A 26,585-nucleotide genomic window follows, 5' to 3' on the forward strand; every position below is an offset into this window, starting at 1 on the left:
TCTGTTTAATGTGCTGCAGCTGTAGCCAAAGGCTAATCACCCGAAGCTTCTTCCAGTCATTCACTGAAATATGTCAACAACCACAAGACCTGTAGCAAACCGGGAAACTCCCCAGTTCTCAGAACACTTACAGCACAAGCAAAATAACAACAGCAGCGTTTAATGAGAGTCCACTCAAGGGCACGCTCAACCCTTCAGGTAATGAATTTTCTTGGACACTTCATAGAAAAAGCATTTCCGTCCTTAATGTCACCAGGGCTGATCCTGGCTAATCATGGAATGCTGAATGTTTGCTGTGCCTTCAGAGTCGTTTTTCTTTTAAAATAAAGGTCTGAGCTGTTCTCAGCCAGGGAACTAGAATTGGTTTCTGCAGCCCTGGGTTAGGAAGGAGAAATATCAGCCAGGGTTCCTACTCCTGATTCCTATCCAGAGACCCATGCTCGGAAGTGTTCCTGTGTGGATGTCTAATTGGGGCAGGGTCAGGCTTGGTCTGTGATGCTCCTTCTATGGTTAACTGTACTTCTGGCACTCAGTGCCCAGGCTCTCACATGAAGAATGGCCACTTGGGCAACATGCTCAGGAGCAGCCAATGCCTTTGGGACTGTGTTCCAGCCACATTCAGCACCTTCAGAGAAAGGAAGGGAATTTACAACTAAACCAGTCACTATGACTATTAAACTTTCATACATGGTCTTTCAGAGTGTTACTAAAGTGGTGCCAGATAATTGCTGAATTATATGCTACAAACTTAGGTCTGCCGGGAGCTGAGTGGATTGAGATTTCTTCAAACTCCTTTCAATTACAATCTTCAGCCACCAGCAAGAGGAGATTTCCACTTCCTGGTCTCAGCGGTGGAAGGGCAGTGCTCTGAATCACCCGGTTCCCCATTGTCTTCTTGACAATACGCGCAAATGACAAGTTATAGAGCAGTTTTGTACGAAGGAATTTTGACCACTTGATTAAACTTCATCACAACTGATTTAACTCTGAATACCTAACAAGAGAGAGTGAGAAAAACAGCATGAGAGAGAGACAATGAGCTGGATCCTGAGACTGACAGGTGAGACAGACAAGTCGATGCAGAGACAAGCAAAGAATGAGAAACAGATACTCACATGTGAGACAGAGAGAAGGACAAAAATAGACAGATACAGCATGAGGGAAACATACTGACAGATGAGACAGAGACAGAAACAGACAGACAAGGGAGACAGAAACACAGAGAAGACAGAAGAACTTCACCCCATCTATTTGGTTTGGATTCAAATTATCTGAAGGAATATTTATCATTGACTGAAAGAATATTGATTGAATAATTTGAATACATTTACTTGCGAAATTAAATACCATTGAATTTTGAACTCAGAGCTCTGTGGCACAGAAATCTTGAAGCCAGCTTGGTAGCAGCAGTCTTGACTGGCATTGAAACTCTTGCACCCACTCAACAAAACAGGTTCTGAAACAAAATGGCTCCTGATCATGATGACATCAAAATGGGCGCTCGGTGGCAGGGGCAATACTATTATGGTTTATGTTTCTCTAAACTTTCTTTGTCCAGCTAAGCTTCAAATACAGAATCCTACACACTCCTTGCATCCTGAGCGCATTGAAATCAAGTCTCTTACTCTAACTTATTTTTTCCTAGGTCCTATTAAACTCTTTACTTCCCTAGTCATGGCTTCCTCATACAACATACCTGCTTTTAAAACCCATTCACCTAAACATTGCTCCTTGATTAAACTTATCTTTTCTCCTACACTTTTCAACCTTAGTGGTGCCCTGCACTGTGGGCCTTGGCTCTTCACACAGACATCTCAATAAGAAAGACTCATCTTTCTCTCTGGTATTGCAGCTGAAGCTCCATTTTGCTCAGCAGTGTCAGGATAGTGCAAGGTTCAAACAGTAGATGGAGTGGGAGCTGGTAGAAAGAACATAGAGACTTCATTTGCCCCTAAAAGCACAATCAGTTATCACTGATGTATTTGCTGCCTTGTTGTCTAATAAGGCTGGTGCAAACAGGTTGGTAGCCTAGAAAGGACGCAGTGACAAGAACAAAGTAGTCCTACTTGAAGATGTCCCTCATTTCACCTGCCTGGCTGTGGGGCGGTGGGGGTGGGGGAGGATGAGGGTGAATAAGGGGTTCTTCTGTTGCTAGGCACCTCTTTCCCCGATTCATTGCTAATACACGCACCCTGTTAGAACAGTTTTAGAAAAGAATGCCATTTACCACTGCAGTTTTGCATGAACTGTGGAGGTGAAAGTTACCAAATGCACCAGATGTTGTCATTTCCATCAGCTCTCCTCCCTCCGAGCTTCCAATAATCCCGAACCAACAAACACCTTTTCATGTCTGCAAGCATGCCGCTGTTATCATCTTTACACATCTTTGGTAAGATGCTGCTCCAAGGCAGCACGTTCTACAAGCCATCTGTTCTCTTCACTCAGCAGTTTCCTCATTGCCTTTTAAAAGACCTTCTCCTATAAAACCCTTCTGTGTGCTGTATGCTTTGGTTGTTCTATTTTAACATTGTAAACATATAATATTCTGTAATAAACTTTTAATTAAATAACATCCGACCTGAGTGAAGTGTGGCCCTGGGTGTCTGACATCATGTTTACATTGTGCAGACACACCAGTGGGAGTCCGCCCCTGAGCTTGCCCCATTTACATTGTGGCAACAGGGCATCAGCTACACATGCACAAGATCGCTATGGCTCCCTGTCACCATGCTGTGTGACTGACTGTATCGCTACTAATGTTAATCCAACTCCCTCACACAGTTAGGCTCAGTAACACTAGCCGGCCACCACCCTGCATTACTGACACTGTCTCTATTGATGCCAATCCTTCACACCTTCAAGTGACTCCTCCTGACTTAACCCCTCTCCAAACAAAAATATCGTAAAATAGCAGAATTTTAAACTCCTTGGTATCAATGACCATATAGCCATCATGTCATTAAACTATTTTGAGGAGCACTGAGGTTATTTGATGGGGTGCAGCCTCGAAGCGGTTTGTGCTCAGAGCTGTGTCCTGAATCCTCCCTCAAAGATGTTGAGCTCCAACACTACAGATACTTCAGGGTTTGTTCGCCTCCGTCTTTTCCATTGATCCAACATTACCATTCCTGAAAGACTCACGATTCACTGGCCTTTACAAAGCTCACTGCTGCAGCGCTCGTCGCCTCAACATCCAACATCGCTCTCCGCCAGCGATGCCTCTGTCTTTCTGCAGGGAACAATGGATAATAAAAGAGAGAACAGTTTGTATTGATAATGAGGTGCGCACGCTGAAAATAAGACCCAGCTTTCGCTGTGAAATGCCTGTGTTGCTGTGAAAGGTTTCCATTCTGTCGGAGGGTGGGGGGTGGGGGGAAGAGAAAATCAGAAATCCATTACACAGAGATAAATAACAGTGGATTAAAAAATCATTGTACAAATTAAAAATGCTCGGGGCCACTGATTGATACATTACAGACTGAATGAGTAGTGGTTAAATAAAGTGCAATCACCCTGTCCACTCGCTGTCTGTCATAGCTGGGTCACTTACGGTGACGTGAGCCGCCTCACAGCTCTGTCGTTTCTCCCAGTTATTACCCCTCCTCTTCTGGTGTACGGGCTCTGACTGAGGTACAGCTCCACAGGCACCTTCGGGCACCTGGGAACCAAGGCGTGAGCCGAGACGGTCAGAGGGGGCATCACAGTCAGGCCTGATCCTGTCCCCAGCCACTGTCCATACAAACACACACACAAATATTCCAGCGAGAGTCACTATAATCAGGAGCAGGAACCCCAGCAGATTATTTCCGCCCCCCACCCCAGTGGCACTGCTGTAGTGCCTCTGCTCCCCCTACCCTCCACTAGTTCAGATAAGCTAATTGCACAGACCAGGGGTAGAACCCGGGACCTTTCTTGCTGGTCATTTCTTTACTCTCAAGGCCTTGAGTTACTGACAGGCAGATTGAATCCGTACTCATTTCACTGAAGCTGATGGCTGCCGTCGGTGCAATCTGCATTCGCTGCAAATTCTCCCGAGCATCTATTTTTAAATTCCTGTTTCCTCGCAGCCGCCTCCATTGTCAGCATCTTGCGCTGGACCCCGCAGAATCCACGAGTCGTGAGATGGAGTCTTGGCCAATGGGAACCAGCAAACGCCAACAGCACCACTTACCTGCAGCACGGACAACTAAACACAAGAACGCTCCTCGTCAAGCATGCCCTGACAGGGTTACAATGGATGAGTCATCAAGTTTCGGAGCGAGTTCTTTGTTTGAGGGGCCTAGCTGCGACAGCCAGCTTTGTTTTAGTCACCAACGCATCGGGCTGCAAAGAGCTTTTGTAAGGAATTTTACACTGTTATTTGAATTTTTCTTTAAAAAGCGAAGCACATTGAAAAGAAAATGACAATTCCTTGTAACTAAAAGAAAAGCTCATCAAATAATTATATTAATTTGCCAAGAACATACAACAGCTACTGTGGCTGATATATTGCCACAGCTGGTTCACAAGGAAGAATTGCAAAATATAAAACATTAGGCTCAAAACCCCAATTGCTGAGTGGTTAACTGCAACCGGTGTATTGAGCCGCACAGAGGTAGGTCAATGGAGTCGAGGTACAGATCAGCCATGATCTCATTGAATGGTGGAGCAGGCTCGAAGGGACCGAATGGCCTGCTCCTGTTCCTATGTTCCTATACCAGAGAGGTCCCATTCCTGGTCTGTGCAGGGTTAGGTTATCTAAGCCAGATAGAGGGGAGGGGAGGGGGGGGGGGGGCATTACAATTGGGCTCAGTGTCCGCAGGCAAGGGAGAGAGTAAACAAATCAGCCAAGGTTCCTGCTCCTGATCACTATCCAGTGATACCTGCAGGGAGAGTGCGTGCGTGCGTGTGTGTGTGCGGACATCGGGTGAGGACAGGATTGGCCTTGGATCTGATACCTCCCACGCCATGGTTGAACAGACAAAGCTTAGCATGTAGGCTGATGCATGAGTAATGGCCAATTGGGCACGGTCCCAGAGGACATCTAGTGCCCTTGGAGCCATGCCCAACCACTTTCAAAGCAGGGGCAGGGGAAAATAAATATTGCACCCAATTTTAAACTTTTTTCATTCATACACAGGATATGGGCATTGCCAGCGAGGCCAGCATGTATTGCCTGTCCCTAATTATCCTCGAGAAGGTGGTGGGGGGCTGCCTTCTTGAATAAGTGGCTTGCTAGGCCATTTCAGAGGGCAGTTAAGAGTCAATCACATTTCTGTGGGTCTGGAGTCACATATAGGCCAGATTGGGTAAGGACTTAAAACAATCACTATCACTAGAGAAAAAGTACTAGGCAAACTAATGGGACTAAAGGCTGACAGGTCCCCTGGGCCTGATGGCCTGCATCCTAGGGTCTTAAAAGAAGTGGCTGCAGAGATAGTGGATGCATTGGTTGTAATCTTCCAAAATTCCCATGACTCTGGAAAGGTCTCAGCGGATTGGAAAACCTCAAATGTAATGCCCCTATTCAAGAAAGGAGGGAGACAGAAAGCAGGAAACTATAGGCCAGTTAGCCTAACATCTGTCATTGGGAAAATGTTGGAATCCATTATTAAGGAAGTAGTAGCAGGACATTTAGAAAATCATAATACAATCAACATGGTTTTATGAAAGGGAAATCGCGTTTGACAAATTTATTAGAGTTCTTTTGAGGATATTACGAGCAGGGTAGATAAAGGGGAACCAGTAGATGTAGTGTATTTGGATTTTCAAAAGGCATTCGATAAGGTGCCACAGAAAATGCTACTGCACAAGATAAGAGCTCATGGTGTTGGGGGTAATATATTAGCATGGATAGAGGATTGGCTAACTAACAGAAAGCAGAGAGTCAGGATAAATGGGTCATTTTCAGGTTGGCAAACTGTAACTAGTGGGGTGCCACAGGGATCAGTGCTGGGGCCGCAACTATTTACAATCTATATTAATGACTTGGATGAAGGATCTGAGTGTACTGTAGCCAAATTTACTGACGATACAAAGATAGGTGGGAAAGCAAGTTGTGAGGAGGACACAGAGTCTGCAAAGGGATATAGATAGGTTAAGTGAGTGGACAAAAATTTGGCAGATGGATTATAAAGTGGGAAAATGTGAGGTAGGAAGAATAGAAAAGCAAAATATTATTTAAACGGAGAGAGACTACAGAATGGTTTGGTACAGAGGGATCTGGGGGTCCTCGTACATGAAACACAAAAAGTTATCACGCAGGTACAGCAAGTAATTAGGAAGGCCAATGGAATGTTGGCCTTTATTGCAAGGGGGATGGAGTATAAAAGTAGGGAAGTCTTGCTACAACTGTACAGGGCGTTGGTAAGACCACACCTGGAGTACTGCATACAGTTTTGGTCTTCTTATTTAAGGAGGGATATACTTGCATTGGAGGCCGTTCAGAGAAGGTTCACTAGGTTGATTCCTGGGATGAAGGGGTTGTCTGATGAAGAAAGGTTGAGCAGGTTGGGCCTATACTCATTGGAGTTTAGAAGAATGAGAGGTGATCTTATTGAAACATATAAGATTCTGAGGGGGCTCGACAGGGTAGATGCTGAGAGGATGTTTCTCCTCATGGGGGAATCTAGAACTAGGGGGTATAGTTTCAGAATAAGGGGTCGTCCATTTAAGATGGAGATAAGGAGGAATTTCTTCTCTCAGAGGGTTGTGAATCTTTGGAATTCTTTACCCCAGAGAGCTATGGAGGCGGAGTCATTGATTAATATTCAAGGCTGAGATTGACAGATTTTTGAACTACAGGGAAGTCAAGGGTTATGGGGAACAAGCAGAAAAGTGGAGTTGAGGCCAAGATCAGATCAGTCTATGATCTTATTGATTGGCAGAGCAGGTTCAAGGGGCCGAGTGGCCTACTCCTGCTCCCTATGACAGCAGATTTCCTTCCCTAAATGACATTAGTGATCCAGATGGGTTTTTATGACAATGCAGTAGTTTCCATGGTCACCATTACTGATACTAGTTTTTTTATTCCAGATTTATTTAATTGAATTTAAATTTCTCAGCTGCCATGGTGGGATTTGAACTCCTATCTCTGGATGTTTTAGTCAAGGCCCCCTTGATTACTAGTCCAGTAACATAACCACTATGCCACCATACCTGGCATAAAGCTTTGCTTAGTACAGGAAACTCTCTTTTAACCAGCACTTAACTATCCAGAAATCTCTCTTAACTGGCAAAATTCAGGAGTAGGTTCAGGTAAGTTTTACTATATATTAGTGGCCGTGCAACAGGGACTCCTGAATCTGTGGCCGTGTAACCGGAGTTCCTGCACCTGTGGCCGTGCAACAGGGACTCCTGGATCTGTGGTCGTGTAACCGAGACTCCTGCACCTGTGGCCGTGTATGGGGGTCTCATACCTTGGTAAGTATACCTCTCTGTAATCTGGACTTTTTGATCAACCGGCACCACGTCGGTGCCGGATAAAATAGAGTTTCCTGTAGTAGCATATGCCCTCTAATACTGGGATGGGCAGCGTGCTTACTCTAATACTGTATGCAGAATGAAGCTACATTCAGATGCTGGGCAGTGCTACCATCACAAGCAGCCTGGATCCAGTTGCTATGGAAGATTGCCCAGGTCGAGTAGATTGTTTATTCTCCAGAACAGTTTCTTTTTCTGGTGCTCTCTTCCTCCCTTGTTACTCCCCCTGAAAGCCCTCTGGAAGGGAAGGAAAGAGATCAGTGGTGAGGGCGATGACCACAGGACTGCGCTTTGTTTGAGCTTGGGCGCTTCCCATTGGGGCTTTCAAAATCAAACGTCATCACCAGGCGGTTGCCGAGTGACAGCCCTGCCGACGACGAGGAAGGGTTAATGCTGCACCCAGTCATCCTGTAACGAGACAGAAACCAAATAGAGTGGGCCACGTGTCACTCGCTGTGTCTTGTGAATTTACAGCAGCTCATTAAACCCACAGAGGTCGGTGAATTGGTAACCATGGCAACAAGTGTTTTGCCAGGCAACACACCTTTGTACCTTTGGAAAGTGTTGCTGCAAGCTGCACGGGCCTATTTTCACATAATCATGAATAATTAATTTTTAAATTCAACATATCACAATTGGAGGCAGTAGAGCTGGGCTCAGGTATGTAGACTAAAAGAATAGTTATCAGAAAGAATGATATTTATGCCAACTCCATGAATGTTCGCACTTGGTAATTATAGTCATTCATGCAGAGGGTGTTGACCTGTGCTCTGAGCTTCATTTTACCCAAGTGTTTTCACTTGATAGGTGATGGAAATTACTTCTGACAGAAGCTGAAATCCCTGCTCTTGCCCCCTGAAGAAGAAGAAAAAAAACCATGTAACTTCCTGAACAAAAAACAAGGAAGAAGGTCCTGGTAGAGGGAGGGGAACTTCCACAGTGCGGACACAGAAAAGCTGACTTTAAAATACATCTTTTTCCACTGTGTCTCGTGATGTGGAGCCATAGTTTTTTTTTAAATTCATAGGGATGTGGGCATCGCTGGCGAGACCAGCATTTATTGCCCATCTCTAATTGCCCTTGCGAAGGTGGTGATGAGCTGCCTTATACAACATAGACTATTTCAGAGGGTAGATTAAGAGTCAACCACACTGCAGTCAGATATAGGTCAGTAGATTTCCTGATGGGTTTTTACACCAATCTGGCCGTTTCATGGCCACCATTACTGATACGAGCTTTTTTATTCCAGACTTATTTAATTAACTGAACTTAAATTCCCCAGTTTGTCATCATCGGGATTTGAACTCATGTCTCCAGATTATTAGTCCAGGCCTTTGGATTGGTTAGTCCAGTAACCTAACCACTACCATACCATGTGACACAGAGGGAAGTGGGAAAAGATATATTGTAAATTCAGCGTTTCTAGACGCGGCACTCAGAAAGCAGGTGGCTACCCGATGTTTTCAATGAATTTTCATCGGCAACAAAGCAGGCGTCAGAATTTGAGTCCCGATTCCACTTTGGATTTGACAAAAGTTGACCGGCTACTAGTCAAAGACCATGGCATCATCTGAGGTGCCCCAACACACACTCAACCTGGCCAGCCGTCCAGACCCATCAGCGTTTGAACATTGTCCCTCAGTGAGCAGCTTGAGCCCAGAAGCTGACCAACCATGTATAGATGCATTTAAGGGGAAGCTAGATAGACACATGATGGAGAAAGGAATAGAAGGATATGTTGATAGGGTTAGATGAAGTAAGGTTGGAGGAGGCTCATGTGGAGCAACACCAGCATAGACCCGTTGGGCTGAATGGTCTGTTTCTGTGTTGTAAAATTCTATGTAACCATAGCATTATAAACAGTATAAAGAGTGGAGACATAGAAGTAGAGAGAGGCATACACAGACAGACAGAGAGGGGGGAGAGGGAGAGACATGGTAAAAGACAGCGATGGAGAAACAGAGAAAGACAAACACATACATATATATATATATATATATGAGAGAGAGAGAGAGAAACATAGGTACCAACAAGTGAGAGAAAGACACACACACCAGGGGGTGGGTGGGGGTGGGGGGGGTGGAGAGAGAGAAAGAGACATACAGAGAGAGACACACATATACATAAAATATAAATATAAAAAGAGAGAGTGAGATACACAAAGGCAGAGAGAGACACTCACGGGAGAGGGAGAATGGCAGGCACACACACAGTGCGAGAAGGACACGTACTCAGAGGGAGAGAGAGACACACACATACATAGTGAGAGAGAGGGAGAGAGTCAGACACACACACAGTCAGTGAGAGAGTCACACAGAGGCACACACACACAGGCATGCACTCGAAGCAAGGTGGGAGAGGCAAAATTAATGCATTTGCCCAGAAGCTATTTTAACCATTTAAGGCCACAGCTATTGTGCGAGTGTTGGAAGCACCTTACTGTGCCTTCTACAATTAATATAAACTCAACTGACCCCATGAGTTGAGCATTCTCCCATGCCAGGGGTCCATGTGTAAAATAAGATTCCCTTTTTTTTTACTGAGCATAGAAAGGAAATGGTGGATTTATGCTGCTCACCAACTCCCATTCCGTTGTTCCACCACTTTTATGTGACAACACGGGGAATTTGTACAAATGGAGCTAACTAATACTTAGCTGAGAAAACAATCGAGCAGAACAGCAACTTGGAGCATTTCAAAACTGTGGAACTCCTCATTTCCCTCAATCTTCCCTTCCTCCTATAATCTTCAGGCTTTAACAACCCAAGGTTGCTATCACATACTCACGACTTCCTTATTTACCTTGCTTCTCTCTTACTTATTTCAACCTGAGTGAGGTCCTGCGCTGTGGGCCTTAGTCCTTTACCCTGGTCGAATCCCTTCATGGCCTCACCCCTCCCTATCTCTGTAACCTCCTCCAGCCCTACAACCCACTGAGATATCTGTGCTCCTTCAATTCTGGCCTCTTGCGCATCCCCGATTTCCATGACCACCACTGGCGGCCGTGCCTTTAGCTTCCCAAGCCCTAAGCTCTGGAAGTCCCTCCCTAAACCTCGCCACCACTCTCCTCCTTTTAGCTTGCTCTTAAACCCACTTCTTTGCGAAACCTTTGGTCACCTGTCCTAATGTCTCTTTATGTGGCTCGGTGTCAAATTTTGTCTGATAATGCTCCTGTGAAGCACCTTAGGATGTATTACTATGTTAAAGGCGCTATACAAATGTAAGTTGTTGTGAGGTCTTCTCAATAGAAAATACAAGTGTATCACTCCCTAATCCAACAGCCTGTTTTTACAAAATCAGCCGCAATCTATTTCTCAGTGCAGATGATTCTTGTCTTTGTGTTTCTATCTCATTTTGTTATATTTGCAAACTGGGCTCCCTTCACTCACCAGCTCACACTCTGATAGCCCGAGAAACACCCTTGATAACATGGCTCAACGTAACACCCATATTTTTACACCAATCCCAAATATAGCAGCTCAGAAAAGGTGAGGTGGATTTATTTATTCTGTACAAACAGCTAGGAAAATAAACACAAAATGAATTCAAGAAATTCCCTTTCCCAAACATATATTAAAAAATTCAGCAAAACTGAGAAGTATAATATAACGGAATGACTTGGCATGGGGTCTGTTAAATAAATGCGTCATTGGTGCAGGAATACTGCCGTCTGCTGGTTGCCAGGCGTTGAGGTGAAGTGGCTCATTTCTTTTACCAGTTCCCTCCCTCTGAAAAGCCCAGTGAGCTGAGCCCTGAAGCACACGTCTTTTGTCACAGTGTGCTTGGGATTCACAGGACAGCGCCCCAGAAATGTCAGAAACTGACCGTCTTATCGATGGATGGAAGTTGTTTTATTAGAGGTGGCTGAACCACTCTCCGATCCAGCTACACCAAATGGACAAGTAATTGGGTTTCTAATAGTCCAGTAAGGACGCGAGTTCAAATCCCACCATGACAGTTTGAGAATTTGAATTCATTTTTTCTGTTAAATCTGGAAATAAAAGGCTGGTATCAGCAAAAGGTGACCATGAAGCTGTCGAATAGGGAAGCAAACCTGTTGTCCTCACCTGGTCGGGTCTATATGTGACCCCAGTCCCACAACAATGTAGTTGACTCTTTGCTGCCCTCTGAGGTGATCTAGCAAGCCACTCAGTTGTAGCTAGGGATGGGCAATAAATGCTGGCCTTGCCAGCGACGCCCACCTCCTGAGATTTTTTTGTTTTAAACTGACGTTGTAGAAACTGCAAATATTATGGAGGTGGCAATAGGCGGTCTTAGTTATGGCGCGGATATGTGGTCGGAAGCTCATTTCAGGGTCAAATATGACACCAAGGTTGCGAACAGTGTGGTTCAGCCTCAGACAGATGCTAGGGAGAGGGATGGAGTCGGTGGCTAGGGAATGGAGTTTGTGGTGTGGACCGAAGACAATGGCTTCTGTCTTCCCAATATTTAGTTGGAGGAAATTTCTGCTCATCCAGTACTGAATGTCAGACAAGCGGTGTGACAAATTAGAGAGAGAGTGGAGGAGTCGAGAGAGGTGGTGGTGAGGTAGAGCTGGGTGTCAACAGCGTACATATGGAAACTGACGCTGTGTTTTCGGATGATGTCGCCAAGGGGCAGCATGTAGATGAGAAATAGGAGGGGGCCAAGGATAGCTCCTTGGGGGACACCAGAGGTAATAATGCGGGAGCGGGAAGAGAAGCCACTGCAGGTGATTCTCTGGATACGATTAGATAGATAAGAATGGAACCAGGTGAGTGCAGTCCCACCCAGCTGGACGACGGTAGAGAGGTGTTGGAGGAGGATGGAGTGGTCAACCGTGTCAAAGGCTGCAGAGTTAGTGTCTTAAGGAGGGGGATGGGGTGAAATTGAGGGGGGGAATACTTTTTCCTTGCAGGCACCCATACCTTGTTTTGCAATGCATTATCAGAAAGCATGGAATGAGAAACAGTTTTTAACATACCATATACAATCTACCCTATCATGGACTCTACCACACCCATTTAACCTCCATTCACACATCATTTGCAATCCACCCTATCATGCCGTGTGCAATCTAATTTATCACGGTTTCTATCCCACCCATTTAATCTCTTTCCACAGCCCATGTATAATCTATCTGTCATAGACTCTGCCCCACCCATTTAATCTCCTGAGGGAAAATTTGGTATAAACACTCCCAGATTCCCAAACAGAGTCAATCAAAACTCCGGAATATTTATCCATCCTCACATCTCCACTATTGGCCATGCTGCCCCCACCCCCCATCCCCCGCACTGACGACCTTTCCCTGCTCCCAGCAGCAGAGGGCCCATCGTGTCCTGGGGAGGACTTGATTGTCCCAGTTAGTACTTATCCCTATAATCTCCCATCCCATCTCCAAACAGGTATAGCTGCACTGCTCTGGGTTTGTTCAAAGAGCTATTTTTGCTCTACCAGTGCCCTCGGCAGCAGCATTTTTACAGATTCTGCTTGGAAATAGGCTCAGTTGCGCAGGTCAACGTTTTCAGAAAAATTACCTTTGAAATCTGGATCCTCTTTTGTTGCAATGTGTAAATTATTTTCCCGCATTGCCGCACTTCAGTCACATGACCAGCATAAATTTGGATGTCTTGCTGCAGTTGTACAGGGCCTTGGTGAGACCACATCTTGAGTATTGTGTGCAGTTTTGGTCGCCTTATCTGAGGAAGGATGTTCTTGCCATGGAGGGAGTGCAGCGAAGATTCACCAGGCTGATACCTGGGATGGCAGGAATGACGTATGAAGAGAGATTGGGTCGATTGGGCTTATACTCACTGGAGTTTAGAAGAATGAGAGGGGATCTCATTGAAACTTATAAAATTCCGACAGGACTGGACAGACTAGATACAGGAAGGATGTTCCCGATGGTCGGGGAGTCCAGAACCATGGGTCATAGTCTAAGGATAAGGGGTAAGCCATTTAGGACAGAAATGAGGAGGAATTTCTTCACCCAGAGAGTGGTGAACCTGTGGAATTCTCTACCACAGAAGGCAGTAGAGGCCAATTCATTAAATATATTCAAGAAGGAGTTGGATATATTTCTTAAGGCTAAAGGGATCAAGGGATATGGGGAGAAAGCAGGGACAGGATACTGAATTTGGATGATCAGCCATGATCTCATTGAATGGCGGAGCAGGCTCGAGGGGCCGAATGGCCTACTCCTGCTCCTATCTTCTATGTTTCTATGTATGTTTCTATAACTTACCAATACACTTTCAAACATGTGTCAATGGAAGGCAAACATGAGCAAGTATGCTGGCTGTTTATTTTTCCTTCTCAAACCCAGGGGTGCTGAGGCCAATTCTAGGGTCTGAACCAACAGCTGTGATCAGATAACTCAACACGGTCCAGTTGTTGAAGCTGTGGCCTATGACCAAGGTTTTATACCACAAGTGTTCATTTCTTTTAACCTTTGATTCATACTTTTATTGATCTTCTACCTCAACTCCACTTTCCTGCACTATCCCCATATCCCATTATTCCCTTAATATCCAAAAATCTAACAATCTCTGTCTTGAATATACTCAACGACTGAGCCTCCACAGCCCTATGGGGTAGAGAATTCCAAAGATTCACCACCCTCTGAGTGAAGAAGTTTCTCCTCATCTCAGTCCTAAATGGCCGACCTCTTATTCTGAGACTGTGTCTCCTGGTTCTAGACTCCCCAGCCAGGGGGTCACAGTCTCAGAATAAGGGGTCGGCCAGTAAGGATAAAAACAAATGGAATTAGGAGGCTACAACCGAATCTGTTAACAAAGCAATCATTCCCAGATTGAAAATATTTCCTTAATTAGAAATATGACATGCGCTTGTACACGAGGAGGCCAAGAGGTATTAGAGCTGTGTGACTGAGGTTACCTAGAAACCAAGCAACGATAATTACAGCTCAAAGAGAAGAAAATGACAAAATATATTCAGACTAACCTTTACTGAGTGCATCAAGGGACCTCCTCCTAGCTACGTGGAGTCAGCTCCTAGAGCCTGTGAGCTTTGAAGGGGAGACATCTGGTTATAGTGGAATCAAACACATCGAATTTAAAAGGGTGGGAGGGAAAGATGGACACAGACACAAAGGGAGACAGAGAGACATAGACAGCAGGAAAGAAAAAGAAAGACATACAGGGAGAGGGAGAGAGAGGCATAGCATACACACATACATACAGAGGGGACATGAGAGAGACAGACACGCACAAAGGAAGAGATACACAAACGCAACTGAAAAAGAAACATACAGAGAGAAAGCAGAAGAGACATAGGCGGAGAGAGAGAGACACACAAACAGACACAAGGGGGGGGGGGAAGAAATAGGAAAACACACGCAACCTAAAGAGAAAAAGAGAGACACACACAGAGACGGACAGAGGAAACTGAATTAAAGAGGAAACAGAGCAAACAAGAGCGAGGATGTTATTTTAAAGAATGATATGGTTACCTTGGAGACTGATTAAAAACAGTTACTATGAATCTGCAATGTTTAACCTGATTGCAGCAATTTTAACACTTTAAGGACTGCTGCAGCAGACAGACCTGTGAGAAATTGTGAGACCTGTTGTGGGGGGTGGGGGCGGTGGTGGCGGGAGAACAGGAGAGATTATGAGGCCCTCCTGGGTGGAGGGATGATTGCAAGACACGTGGGGTAACTGTTCTGCCATCAGCAGTTACAGTTAGCCAGAATGGCCCAGTTTACTGTGCTGCTTGTACCTCATCGGGTACTGCATCACTCCGCTTCTTTTTCTGTCTCAAAATGCATGGTCCAACAGTGATGACCAGCTCTGCTCCCTTGTGCCACCGCTGGGCCAGGCCCCATTCCTGAGTGCACAGTCGCTAAACCACACTTCTGTTCACATTCTTTAGGACTGAGATGAGGAGAAATGTCTTCACTCAGAGGGTTGCGAACCCCAGAGGGCTGTGGATGCTCAATCCATGAGTATATTCAAGACAGAGATCGATAGATTTTTGGGCACTAAGGGAATCAAGGGATATGGGGCTAGGGCAGGAAAGTGGAGTTGATGTAGAGATTCAGCCATGATCTTATTGAATGGCGGAGAAGGCTCGAGGGACTGTATGGTCCACTCCTGCTCCTATTTCTTATGTTCTTATAATCTCTGTTGGTCATATTTGTGGACATCTGATGGCAGGGTATTGAGGGCATTATACCCATAAAAGATTTATGTTTGTAAAAGAACATAACAGGACATGGAAAATAAATCTCTCTCCATAATCTTTAGGGTGAAACGTAATTTGTAGGTGTTGGAGAATGTGTGTGGGGGGGAGGGTGAAGATTGGATGTGGAGAATGTTCCTCATTTATAACCAGTTTGATGCAACTGCCTTTACAATTTAAAGCCTGATTTCCCCCCTGATGCCTACAACAGTTTGGAGTGTTCTGATAGGAATGCGGTTTCCTCTACACTGCTCTTCTCACACTTAGCTCTCTTATCCCATTAGTAGAACTATTTACCTACATTTTTCCCACCCTTTCTTCCCTGAACACTTGGTACGTTTGTTCTTTTGCTCAGGGGCATTGTCCTCATGCAGCCCCCTAGAAGAAGGGGAGAAGGAAGGAGGAATCTCAATCTAATGGTCTAGCTCCTAATTGATAGGGTCATTGAAAGTTCAGTCAGTGCTGTGAGCTGTACCACACACACACACAACCTCTGATGTTGCAAATCACATGGCACCAGCAGAAACCAATCCCTGTGCAGTTAAACACTGCTGTCTCTTTGAAGTCTTTCCCTCTACCTTGCCATTTCTCTCCCCTGCCTCTCCCCTCTCCCTGCTGCCAAAATCTATAAACTGCAACAATTAGACATTGGTCCCAGTAAACCTGTGGCCCTGATAAAGTAAGTCCAACCGCTTCAGTGCAGGGGCAAGTGTTCAGATTCCAATGGGCTGAGTTTTCTTTGGGGTGTGTTGAGGGCCTGCTTTTCAGTTGCCTCCACATTGAGGGACATTACTTGTTTTAGTTTAGAAGAATGAGAGGGGATCTCATTGAAACTTATAAAATTCTAACGGGACTAGACAGACTAGATGCAGGAAGGCTGTTCCCGATGGCGGGGGGAGTCCAGAACCAGGGGTCACAGTCTAAAGATAAGGGGTAAGCCATTTAGGACTGAGATGAGGAGGAATTTCTTCACCCAGAGAGTGGTGAACCTGTGGAATTCTCTACCACAGAAGACAGTTGAGGCCAATTCATTAAATATATTCAAGAAGGAGTTAGATATATTTCTTAAGGCTAAGGGGATCAAGGGATATGGGGAGAAAGCAGGGACAGGGTACTGAGTTTGGATGATCAGCCATGATCGCATTGAATGGCAGAGCAGGCTCGAGGGGCCGAATGGCCTACTCCTGCTCCTATCTTCTATGTTTCTATTATTCACGTTCACCCCATGTCTTTAAAAACAATCCTATGAAGGTAAAGCTTAATGAATGAGAGCTCTGGTCAGAATCTCATGAATTGGGAAAACCAAAGATTCTGGGGTGGGGCCAATGGCCATTCCGAGTCACTGGGCCCTGGGTAACTATTAATTATGCCCTCATAAATTCCACTTAATGTTGTGTAAAATTGTGTGTGCACCAGATGAGCAACAATCTCATAAATAACCAATTTTATTAAAATAAACTTCAGATTCCGGTTAACATTGACAACAACAACAACTTGTATTTATATAGCACCTTTAACGTAGTAAAACATCCCAAGGCACTTCACGGGAGTATTAAAAGAAAATAAATTGACACCGAGCCACATAAGGAGAAATTAGGGCAAATGACCAAAAGCTTGGTCAAAGAGGTAGGTTTTAAGGAACGTCTTAAAGGAGGAAAGAGAGGTAGCGAGGCAGAGAGGTTTAGCCAGGGAATTCCAGAGCTTAGGGCCTAGGCAACAGAAGGCACGGCCACCAAAGGTGGAGCGATTATAATCAGGGATGCTCAAGAGGGCAGAATTGGAGGAGCGCAGATATCTCGGGGGGGTTTGTGGGGCTGGAGGAGATAACAGAGATAGGAAGGGGTGAGGCCATGGAGGGATTTGAAAGCAAGGATGAGAATTTTGAAACAAGGACACATTGTCTGTGGTTAAACACATGACAGCCTCAATTTAAAAGCATGACTGCCCTGGACTGAGGAAATCTTCCCGTTCATTAAATTTGCTTAAAAAAAAAAATGCCTCACCAACCCCCAATTAATTAGGGGAGCTCTGCAATACTATCCCTAGTAAAAAAAACAGTAATTGTGGATAACGCAACTAGGCTTTGCTCTCAATCATGTAAGTGAACTTTTCCTTCTCTAAAAAGGAAGCGGAACTGAAGGAAAACTGTTCAACTGAAAAATAAACAGAAAAATACCCATTCAGTGTGATAGAGGTGTCAGGGTTAGGGGGGCAGTGAGGAAAAACAGCCAGGTAAATATTAAATGTTATATGAGCAGTGAAGAGGGAACAGAGGAAGAACCTTTTGTTTGTTAGCCAGGTATCTGACTGAGGAAATCTTCCCGTTCATTAAATTTGCTAAAAAAAATAATGCCTCACCAACCCCCAATTAATTAGGGGAGCTCTGCAATACTATCCTTAATATCTTCTATGTTTCTCCTATCTTCTATGTTTCTATTAAAGGGATCAAGGGATATGGGGAGAAAGCAGGGACAGGGTACTGAATACTGAATTTGGATGATCAACCATGATCTCATTAAATGGCGGAGCAGGCTCAAGGGGCCGAATGGCCTACTCCTGCTCCTATCTTCTATGTTTCTGTGCACAGAAACCCATCACAATGTGTAAGCATCTCCAAATGAAGCTACTCAGAAATCCACACAGGTAAGGTTCCTGTTTTCCCAATATGAAGCACATACTCTCTGTCCATAGGGACACATCCCACTTACCAAATCCAAAGAGCTTAGGTGCAGGTTGGCAAGAGCCAAGGCTTAGCGATCGCTAAAATGAGCCAGAGATTAACCTGAGCACTGGCAATATTCATGCTGCTCCAGCCAGGGCCACCTTGCCCATAAAGGCATTAGCTTTTTAGTGTTTCCTGTTGAAAAAGTAAAGCTTGGCGCAAATGTTTTAGCTGTAATGAGTTCACTAGAACAGTGCTGTGTTTAGTTCAAACACACGTTGGTTTGGCAACCTGGTGCAGGCAACATACCTATATTGTAACTTACTCTCTCTGTTATATTGGAAGAAGCTCAGAAACAAGGTAAATGCAATGATGCTGTGCTTAGCATGCAGCCTCACTTGACAGGAGTGTGGGTCACTGCTAGATCCCTTAACATTACAAGGCTGATTCTATGATCTGCACTCCTGTTGAGTGTGGTTCTGTATTGAAATTAAATCTGATGTTGTTAAGAGTAAAAATCAATTAATTTAGTGTCAGCTTAGCTCAGTTGGTAGCACACTGTGAGTCAGAAGGTTGTGGGTTAAAGCTTTACTCCGGGACTTGAGCACATAATCTAGATTGATCTTTCAGTGCAGTACTGAGCTAGTTCTGCATTCTGTCTTTTGGAGGAGTCATTACATCGAGGCCTTGTCTGTCTGTTCAGAGGGATGTTAAAGATCCATTCAAATAACTATTCAAAGGAAAGCAGGGTGTTGTCCTGGTGAGTGTTCTCCACTCAACCAACACAAGCAAAAATAGCTTATCTGATCGTGCTTTCATTTTCATGTTGTGGGACCTTGCAGCATACAAATTGACTGCTACATCACTTGTATAAAAACAGTGACTACACTTCAGGAGTAATTCCTTGGCTGTGAAGGACTTTGCGACTTTAATTTCAGTCCAAGGCAATTTAAGTTGAATTTCCTCTTGTCCTCATTACACAATGGTTGGCTAATGCCCAGCTAACTGTTGATTAAGTGCTGGTGCAAAGCCAGCAGAGGAATTGGAAGCAGTTTTATTTGTCTATATTTCTTGGCAGGCTGGGAGACGGGAAACATAAAATGAGGGGGAACAATTGAGAAGCAGAGATCTCAATATTAAAGGTGGGGAGAGAGTATGAAAGCCCCAGGGAAAGAAAAAAAACAGACCAAGAGGCAGAGAAAATACTCTCCAGGTGTTTGGAAGGCTGTGCAGATCCTGAAACAGCAACATGCTGGGGGATCCAGTAAAGATGGGAGGAAGATCTCTTCCAATACTGATGGAATTAGCAATACTGCCTGAATTAGCAACATGCACAGCATGAAAAACTGGATCGTGAAATCACTGATTGGCTTCCATGCAATACACCTCTCACAGGACATAACAAAAGTAACCAAGGTCGTTAATCACAAAGTAAGCATCTTCAAAGAGACAGCAAAATAAAGTAAAAGCCCAGTTTTATTTCAGTCTGCCCTTACACCCTTGCCTTAGTCTCCGTGTCTAGTCTTTCAATTAATTTCACTCTCCTTATTTATTTTTCCTTTTATGTTTCCTCCTGCCCACTCCTGCTTTACTGTTTAACGTCTCTCAACTCCCTCAGTCTTTCCTTCTTCTTACAATCAACAGGCCTTTAAAACCCGAGTATGGCATCACGTACCTGCTAATTTCTGATTTACCTCATCTTCTCTTGTCTTCTTTTCTACCCTTGCTGGTGTCCTGTACTTTGACCTTTCATCTGAGTTTCTCAATAACTTGGTCAATCCTGCTTCTTTCTGACTTGGGCATTCTCCTGCTTTGCTTTCAGTTTCCTTCCTTGAGCTTTCATTGATGCCCATATCTATATCTTCCAGTCATTGTCATCATGTCGTATGACCTATTATTCCAGGACAAGACCACCGCAATATTACAAACACTTCCAATGAGCCTTGTACTCTGCATCATAAGCCAAGGAAGCATGTAAATTTCAATAACTTAATACACAAACATTGTATTAATACAGTACCTATATGATATGGTTTTTACACCATAGACCTGGCCACATGTAAAAAATATATGACTATCACTTGTTTGTGATGTGGTCAGATACAGCTCATTGCTTAGATATTGTGCAACGCTACGACCATGTGGCAACAGGACTAAGTCACTGTACAGAAGCTAGTGAAACTATCTGACAACCATTATTGATTTTGCAAATCACAGAATCACAGAAGAATCACAGAAACCTCACAGTGCAGATAGAGGCCATTTCGGCCCATCGAGCCTGCACCGACACATATCCCACCCGATCCCCGTAACCCCTACACCAACACATATCCCACCCTATCCCCGTAACCCCACGTATTTAATCCCCCTAACACTAAGGGTCAATTTATCATAGCCAATCAACCTAACCCGCACATCTTTGGATTGTGGGAGGAAACCGGAGCACCCGGAGAAAACCCACGCAAACACGGGGAGAATGTGCAAACTCCACACAGACAGTCACCCGAGGCCGGATTTGAACCCGGGTCCCTGGTGCTGTGAGGCAACAGTGCTAACCACTATGCCACTATATCACTTGATATATAAATCACTCGGTATGTGGGAATATAATCACATCCTGATTAAGAACTCAAAGGCCATCTATTCTTCCTAATCGTATTCTCCAAATGCAATCTTAATTGAGTCAGATCGTACTTTTATTACAATTCAGAAATGCTAATGCAATCTTCAAAGAGTTAATTGCTAACAAAATGTTGGCCGTGGATCTGTATTCAATGCACAGAGAGGATGAATTCATTTAGAAGGCAGCTATAATCTGGGGTTCTGCCTGGAGCATAAACAAGGCGGTCCTTCAGAGGAACAAATGTTGTTACCAGAGTAATATACTGGAAATTTTGTGGACACACAATCATTGCTGTCAACTCAATAACCCATTTGTCTCAAACTGCTCATATAAGGTGTATGTACTAGGGTTTCAGCGTGAATTATTCCTGACAGAATGCAATGCATTCTGCTCTACTACAGCAACAGACAGCTGCTCCTGCAGGACACAAATAGAGCCGCACAATGCTGGAGGGGCAAGAAGACTGGACACAGGGAATATGGAAATGGATACTGGGAGGTTTTCCTTAAATGAAAACAGCCAGGTGAAAGACCAAGGCCCATTGTACAGGATGCCAGCAATGCTGCCAGCCATGTGTCAGCTGTGGCTCAGTGGGTAGCACTCTCGCCTTTGAGTCAGGAGGTGGTGGGTTTGTAGTCCCACTCCAAAGACTTGAGCACAAAAATCTAGGCTGATGCTCCAGTGCAGTGCTGGGGGAGTGCTGCACTGTTGGATGTGCCATCTTTTGGATGAGACATTAAACCGAGGCCCCGTCTGCCCTCTCAGGTGGACATAAAAGATCCTATGGCACTATTTCAAAGAAGAGCAGGTGAGTTATCCCTGTGTCCTAGTCAATATTTATCCATCAATCTGCATCACTAAAAGACAGATAATCTGGTCATGATCACATTGCTGTTTGTGGGACCTTGCTGTGCGCAAATTGGCTGCTGTGTTCCCTACATTACAACAGTGGCTACACTCCAAAAAGTACTTAGTTGGCTGTAAAGCGCTTTGGGACATCTGGTGGTCGTGAAAGGTGCTATATAAATGCAAGTCTTTCTTTCCTTTTTTGAAAACAGTAAAAGACGAGGTCAATCAGGAAGTAATGATTAGGTTGCACCAAGCTTGGGTACTGAAAGCCTGTAGAATATCGGAAGAAAGGAAAACTAAAGGAAATAAGAAGTTCCATCGTGTTGAGGTACTGGGAGAGAATGCGTTAAATTAAGGGATGGTGAGATAGGTCTTGATTCCAGCGCAGTAAATGTGTGGGGAGGGAGGAATGGTGTGTGGAATAGTAGGAGGAATCAGACGGGAAAGTTCAGATGAGCACTGACCATGGTAGTATTGATAAAATAGAGAGGGGGCAACCAAAGTCATGATGAGAAACGAGATGTTGACGGCCAGATAGGGACCCACCAAAAGAGAACAAATTATTTCTGTGTACTGGATTGATAGATACTGAACTAATGGATGGCTAGACACAGGATGGATGGACAGGTACAGTAGATAGATAGGTACTGGACTATTGGATGGTTGGATACAGGATGGATAGATGGATGAATAGAAGAATGGGTAGATAGATACTGGACTAATGGGCAGATAGATAGATACTGGGGCAGAGAGATCGGTGTTGGGCCGGGAGAACTGAGCTGGGTGCTGGGCGCTGGGCGCTGTCCCTCTCCTCCCGGTGCTGAAACTAGCCACAAACCTCACCTTAAACCCCAGACTCAAGGCGAGAGCCGCACATCCGCTCAGTCACTGCTGCACAACCCGGGGACCCCGGCACCCCGTCTGCGAATGTGAGATAATAACTATAGCCCAGAAAAGGAACTGGGGCAGGTCGGGTAGAATGCAAAAAAAACTTCTAACTGAATCTTAAAATAATTGTCAGATCCGCAGTTAACGGCGTTTTGCATATCAGTTAATTCGATCGGTTGGACTTTACCAGGATTTTTTATTGTCAAAAGTCGCTTTATCTTATTTTACAGAGCTCTGTGGAACTCCGTTAAGAAGACGAAGGTTTGTGAATGTAAATGCACTGAATATATAAAATGGGCAGGAGCAAATACAAGTGTCTAGTAATCGGAGATTCATTTAAAGTTGCATTCAAACGCCCCCCCCCCAAAAAAAAATCTCACCAGTAAAGCACATCCATCCAGGACTCCTGCAAGTTGCCAAGAGTTTGAAGACACAAGGTGAGAATGGTAGAGAGTTCGGAATGGAGCCGTCTTTTGAATAGACACGAGTCTGTCTGTGAATATATAGAATCTACGTTGGACTCAAATGGATTCAGACTGAACCGTTCAGCCCAAACTCTCACTAACCGGGTTTTATTATTCGGCGAGACTGACGCTGCATCGTTAGAGATTGTGTGGGATTTACTTGAAAATATCTAGATACGCTGACAGTTCCTTTTAAAAGCTCACAATCAGCGTATGTTTTATTCCTACATTACAGATTTAATCAGCATAATATTACAAGCAAACAGTACCACAAAGTTAAAGGGGTAGGAGACAAATCTGCCCAGATAAATGGTTTATTGCATAGAGACAGACATAGACATACAGACACCGAAAGAGACAGAGGGAGACTGACAGACTCGGAGAGAGACACGCAGGAAGACATTCAGAAAGAGGTTCAAACACTCACACCAAAGAGAGACGCACACAGGCATCGGGAGACACAGAGGCAGACACAGAGAGAGAGAGACCTACAGATAGACACAAAGACAGACAGAGAGAAACACACACGGAGCATGATACCCAGAGCAAGAGACACGGAGAAAGAGAGACACATACAGAAGCCTGAACACTTGGAGACACAATGACACACACAGTGAACCACATACGAAGCGGTCAGAGATCTAGCCAATAGGTAGGTGTTATTTGACAGTCAGGAACTGCTCGCAATTGAGAGCATCAAGTTTCCCGAATTAGCCAGGAGATCCTGCTCTGATAGTGAGGAACTAGTAGGAGTGTAGGTCCCCTCTACCGCCATCCTTCTGATATCAGATCCTAAAGTTTAGATTGGGAAGTGGGTATGTCTGTGTGTGTGTCTCTGCCACCCTGTATGTATCTCTCGTGGTCTATGTGTGTATAGTCCTCTAATTGTATCAGTGAAACTCCCCAGCGCCTCTCCATTCCAGGAATTAAATCTTGAAACATTCTGAACGCAATAAACCTCCAGCTCGTCAATCTCTGGGATCTTCCACAGAAAGCCCTGTGGCCGCATCGACAGATCCGAGATGCGTTTAGTCCGGGGTCAGAACATTTTGAGATGGTCACCTCCTCTTCTCCAAGTTTCTTTGACCTCTCCCTTTTTTGTTGCCAAGACTTCTTTGAACTTCCCGTCCATGATGCAGATGAACTTTTTCAACAACTGGGAGAAAGTTTAACAGCTCACAGCTGGACTGGACGTTCAAAGGACAGAGGTGGACTTGAACCTGTTGAGGGTCATACTCAGGGTCCGTGGGCAATCTAAGCCAGAATGAGACAATGCAATCCGGGCTGATTCAGGGACAGATAGTTTAACAATCCATTCGAGCTAAAAGGTACTCTGTTTTTTATATATATATATACGTTTTCATCGACTCTAATTAGCAAGCTTTACCTTCAGTTTATTATCTGGGTGCCCATGTTGGACCTCCTCTCTACACAGTTAGAATTTAATTTCAACAGTATATTTAAGATAAAAGCTTGTGTGGGGTCTAGATTAGAATGATTAATTTTTAAAGCCTGTTAATGCTGGAATACAAGTAGCTGGGATGAAAGTTTGAATTGTAAACCCACTGTCTACAAATTTACAGCCAAATGGAATTTAAAGATGAAAAAAAATATGCTGTCTGTTTAAAGCCAGGACATCAATCGCCCACTTAGACATCCTATGAACACATTTAGCAAATATATATTGAATATAGTTTGAATCAATCATGATAGAAAAACTCTCTCCCCCTCCCCCCGACCCTTCCCTTTCTTACCTCATTAGAAGCAATGAACAATTCTTTCTCTCGCGTTCTTTTCTGTAACTCACCGTCCAGTCGCGGAGACAGGTCTGTTAATGTCTGTAAGTGTAAGCTGACAGTGCTGCTGAGAGAGAACTGGAACTGAGCCCCTGCATCACAGGATCGCTGGCTCCTGCCCAGCCTAGCTTTCTGTTTGTCTTTATTAGCGGTGACAGAAGCAATCAGCCAGGGGGACTGGGCTGGAGATGACAGCCTCCCTTATATGTTAGGCTGGAACAATAGGCAGGACTTTTTTTTTCTGTCACCCCCCCCCCCCTCCTCCTCCTCCTCCTCCTCCTCCTCCTCCCCCCACTCCCACCTTCGGCAAGGGGCTGTCTGATGAAACCCCTCTTCCTCCATCCCACAGGTGGCCTGTCAATTACCCGGGAGCTCATGGCGTCATCTTAAAAGGGAAATCTCATTCTCAGAAGAAGAGCCTCCGTGTTCGAGCCTCGAAATGCTGGCGAGAACCCCTGGGTCGAGAACAAACTGTTTACTGGAGCATTTCGCCCCATCGTTTGAAAAATAAATTCAAACGGCTGTGCGTTGTCTCTCTATGTGTTTGCCTAGGTACCGTCAAAATAAGTAAAGCACAGGGTGGGTGAACTATTTACAAAGGGTCTTGATAAAAAAAATCTACAAAATAAAACCTGCAGTAATCTTATGCGACCTGTTGCAATTTAATTGAGAAATGTAATCAATTGTGCATGTAAGAGGTATCATTGAGTGTTTTCTCTCACTAAGACAGTTCTCACTTCAGGCTAGTTCAATGTATGTTTCTGAGAGACGGGATAAGGTGTTTATATAAATCTTCCAGCAACACCTTACAGGCTTAAAAGTGTTTATTATGCCGGGGTGACACAGAAATCTTGTCTGTTTTATTTTTCAATTCTAAATTCATATAAACCAATATTCACTAACTGGGCATATTCGGTGCATTTTATTTTATTTTTGCAAGCTCCTGCTTTTTTAAAATTCCTCTTCAGCAGCCCTTGCCGCCCACACACCAGGGCTAAATCATTCTCCCCCCAAAAAACACATTCCTAAATAAATTCGTAAACCCTTTGGGCTGGATCATCTGAGCTGTTTTGAAATCTAGAGCCTGGATGCGCGCATTTATATTCAGCCCTAGTTGTATCTCAGATACAGCAGAGCTGTGAAAATAATTAGATATAAAAATGTATTTTTGCAGCCGAGATGGATTTGACCCCTCACCAGTTCCAGTTGATATAAATCAGTATTGTGCACGAATTCGATCAATAATCGAGAATAGGAACAGAATAGAAACCTTCTTTACTGCACGTCCTATATTAACCCTTTTTGCATTATATTTGTGCCTGCTTGATTGTTCTCAGCCGGGGACACTGCAATTGAACTCCACACCTCTGGGAAGAATCAGCTAACGCCCCCCACTCGGGAGGGGCAATTTTAACCTAACTGGTCAGTTGAAGTCGCTGGAGAGTAATATTGGGCGGGGCGTAAAACCAGCGATCCGCCCGATGCCATGGGGTTCCCGCCAGGCGAGTTGGTTGATCGCTATCCAGCGACCATTTGCTGAAAAGTGTATGTGTGTGGAGTTTGGGTGAGAACAAAGTAAGGCTTGGCTGGGAGTCTCTCCCTCCCCATATGGCCAGTCGCACAAACTGCCTGTGATCGAGGGCTGGTTGTGACTTTGA

At 44.6% G+C, this 26,585-nt stretch overlaps 2 long non-coding RNA genes across 3 annotated transcripts in view; one reads left to right on the top strand and one right to left on the bottom strand.

The window, feature by feature from the left end:
• Positions 1-14,700, bottom strand: part of LOC147100003 (uncharacterized) — a 37,277-nt gene extending 22,577 nt beyond the window's left edge. For both annotated transcript variants that reach the window (XR_015073815.1, XR_015073814.1), the window contains exons 1-2: positions 14,407-14,700; positions 3,142-3,229 (exon numbers count right to left, since the gene is read on the bottom strand). This is a non-coding gene — a long non-coding RNA (uncharacterized LOC147100003). The remainder of the gene's footprint in view (positions 1-3,141; positions 3,230-14,406) is intronic.
• LOC147100004 (uncharacterized) lies at positions 10-25,834 on the top strand. The gene is made up of 3 exons (XR_015073816.1): positions 10-198; positions 4,068-4,338; positions 25,277-25,834. It is a non-coding gene; the product is annotated as an uncharacterized LOC147100004 (long non-coding RNA).
• Positions 25,835-26,585: the final 751 nt, after the last annotated feature.

The sequence above is a fragment of the Somniosus microcephalus genome, chromosome 27, assembly GCF_052327205.1.
Source record: "Somniosus microcephalus isolate GS21.2 chromosome 27, FLI_Smic_1.0, whole genome shotgun sequence".
Classification (NCBI taxonomy): Eukaryota; Metazoa; Chordata; class Chondrichthyes; order Squaliformes; family Somniosidae; genus Somniosus; species Somniosus microcephalus.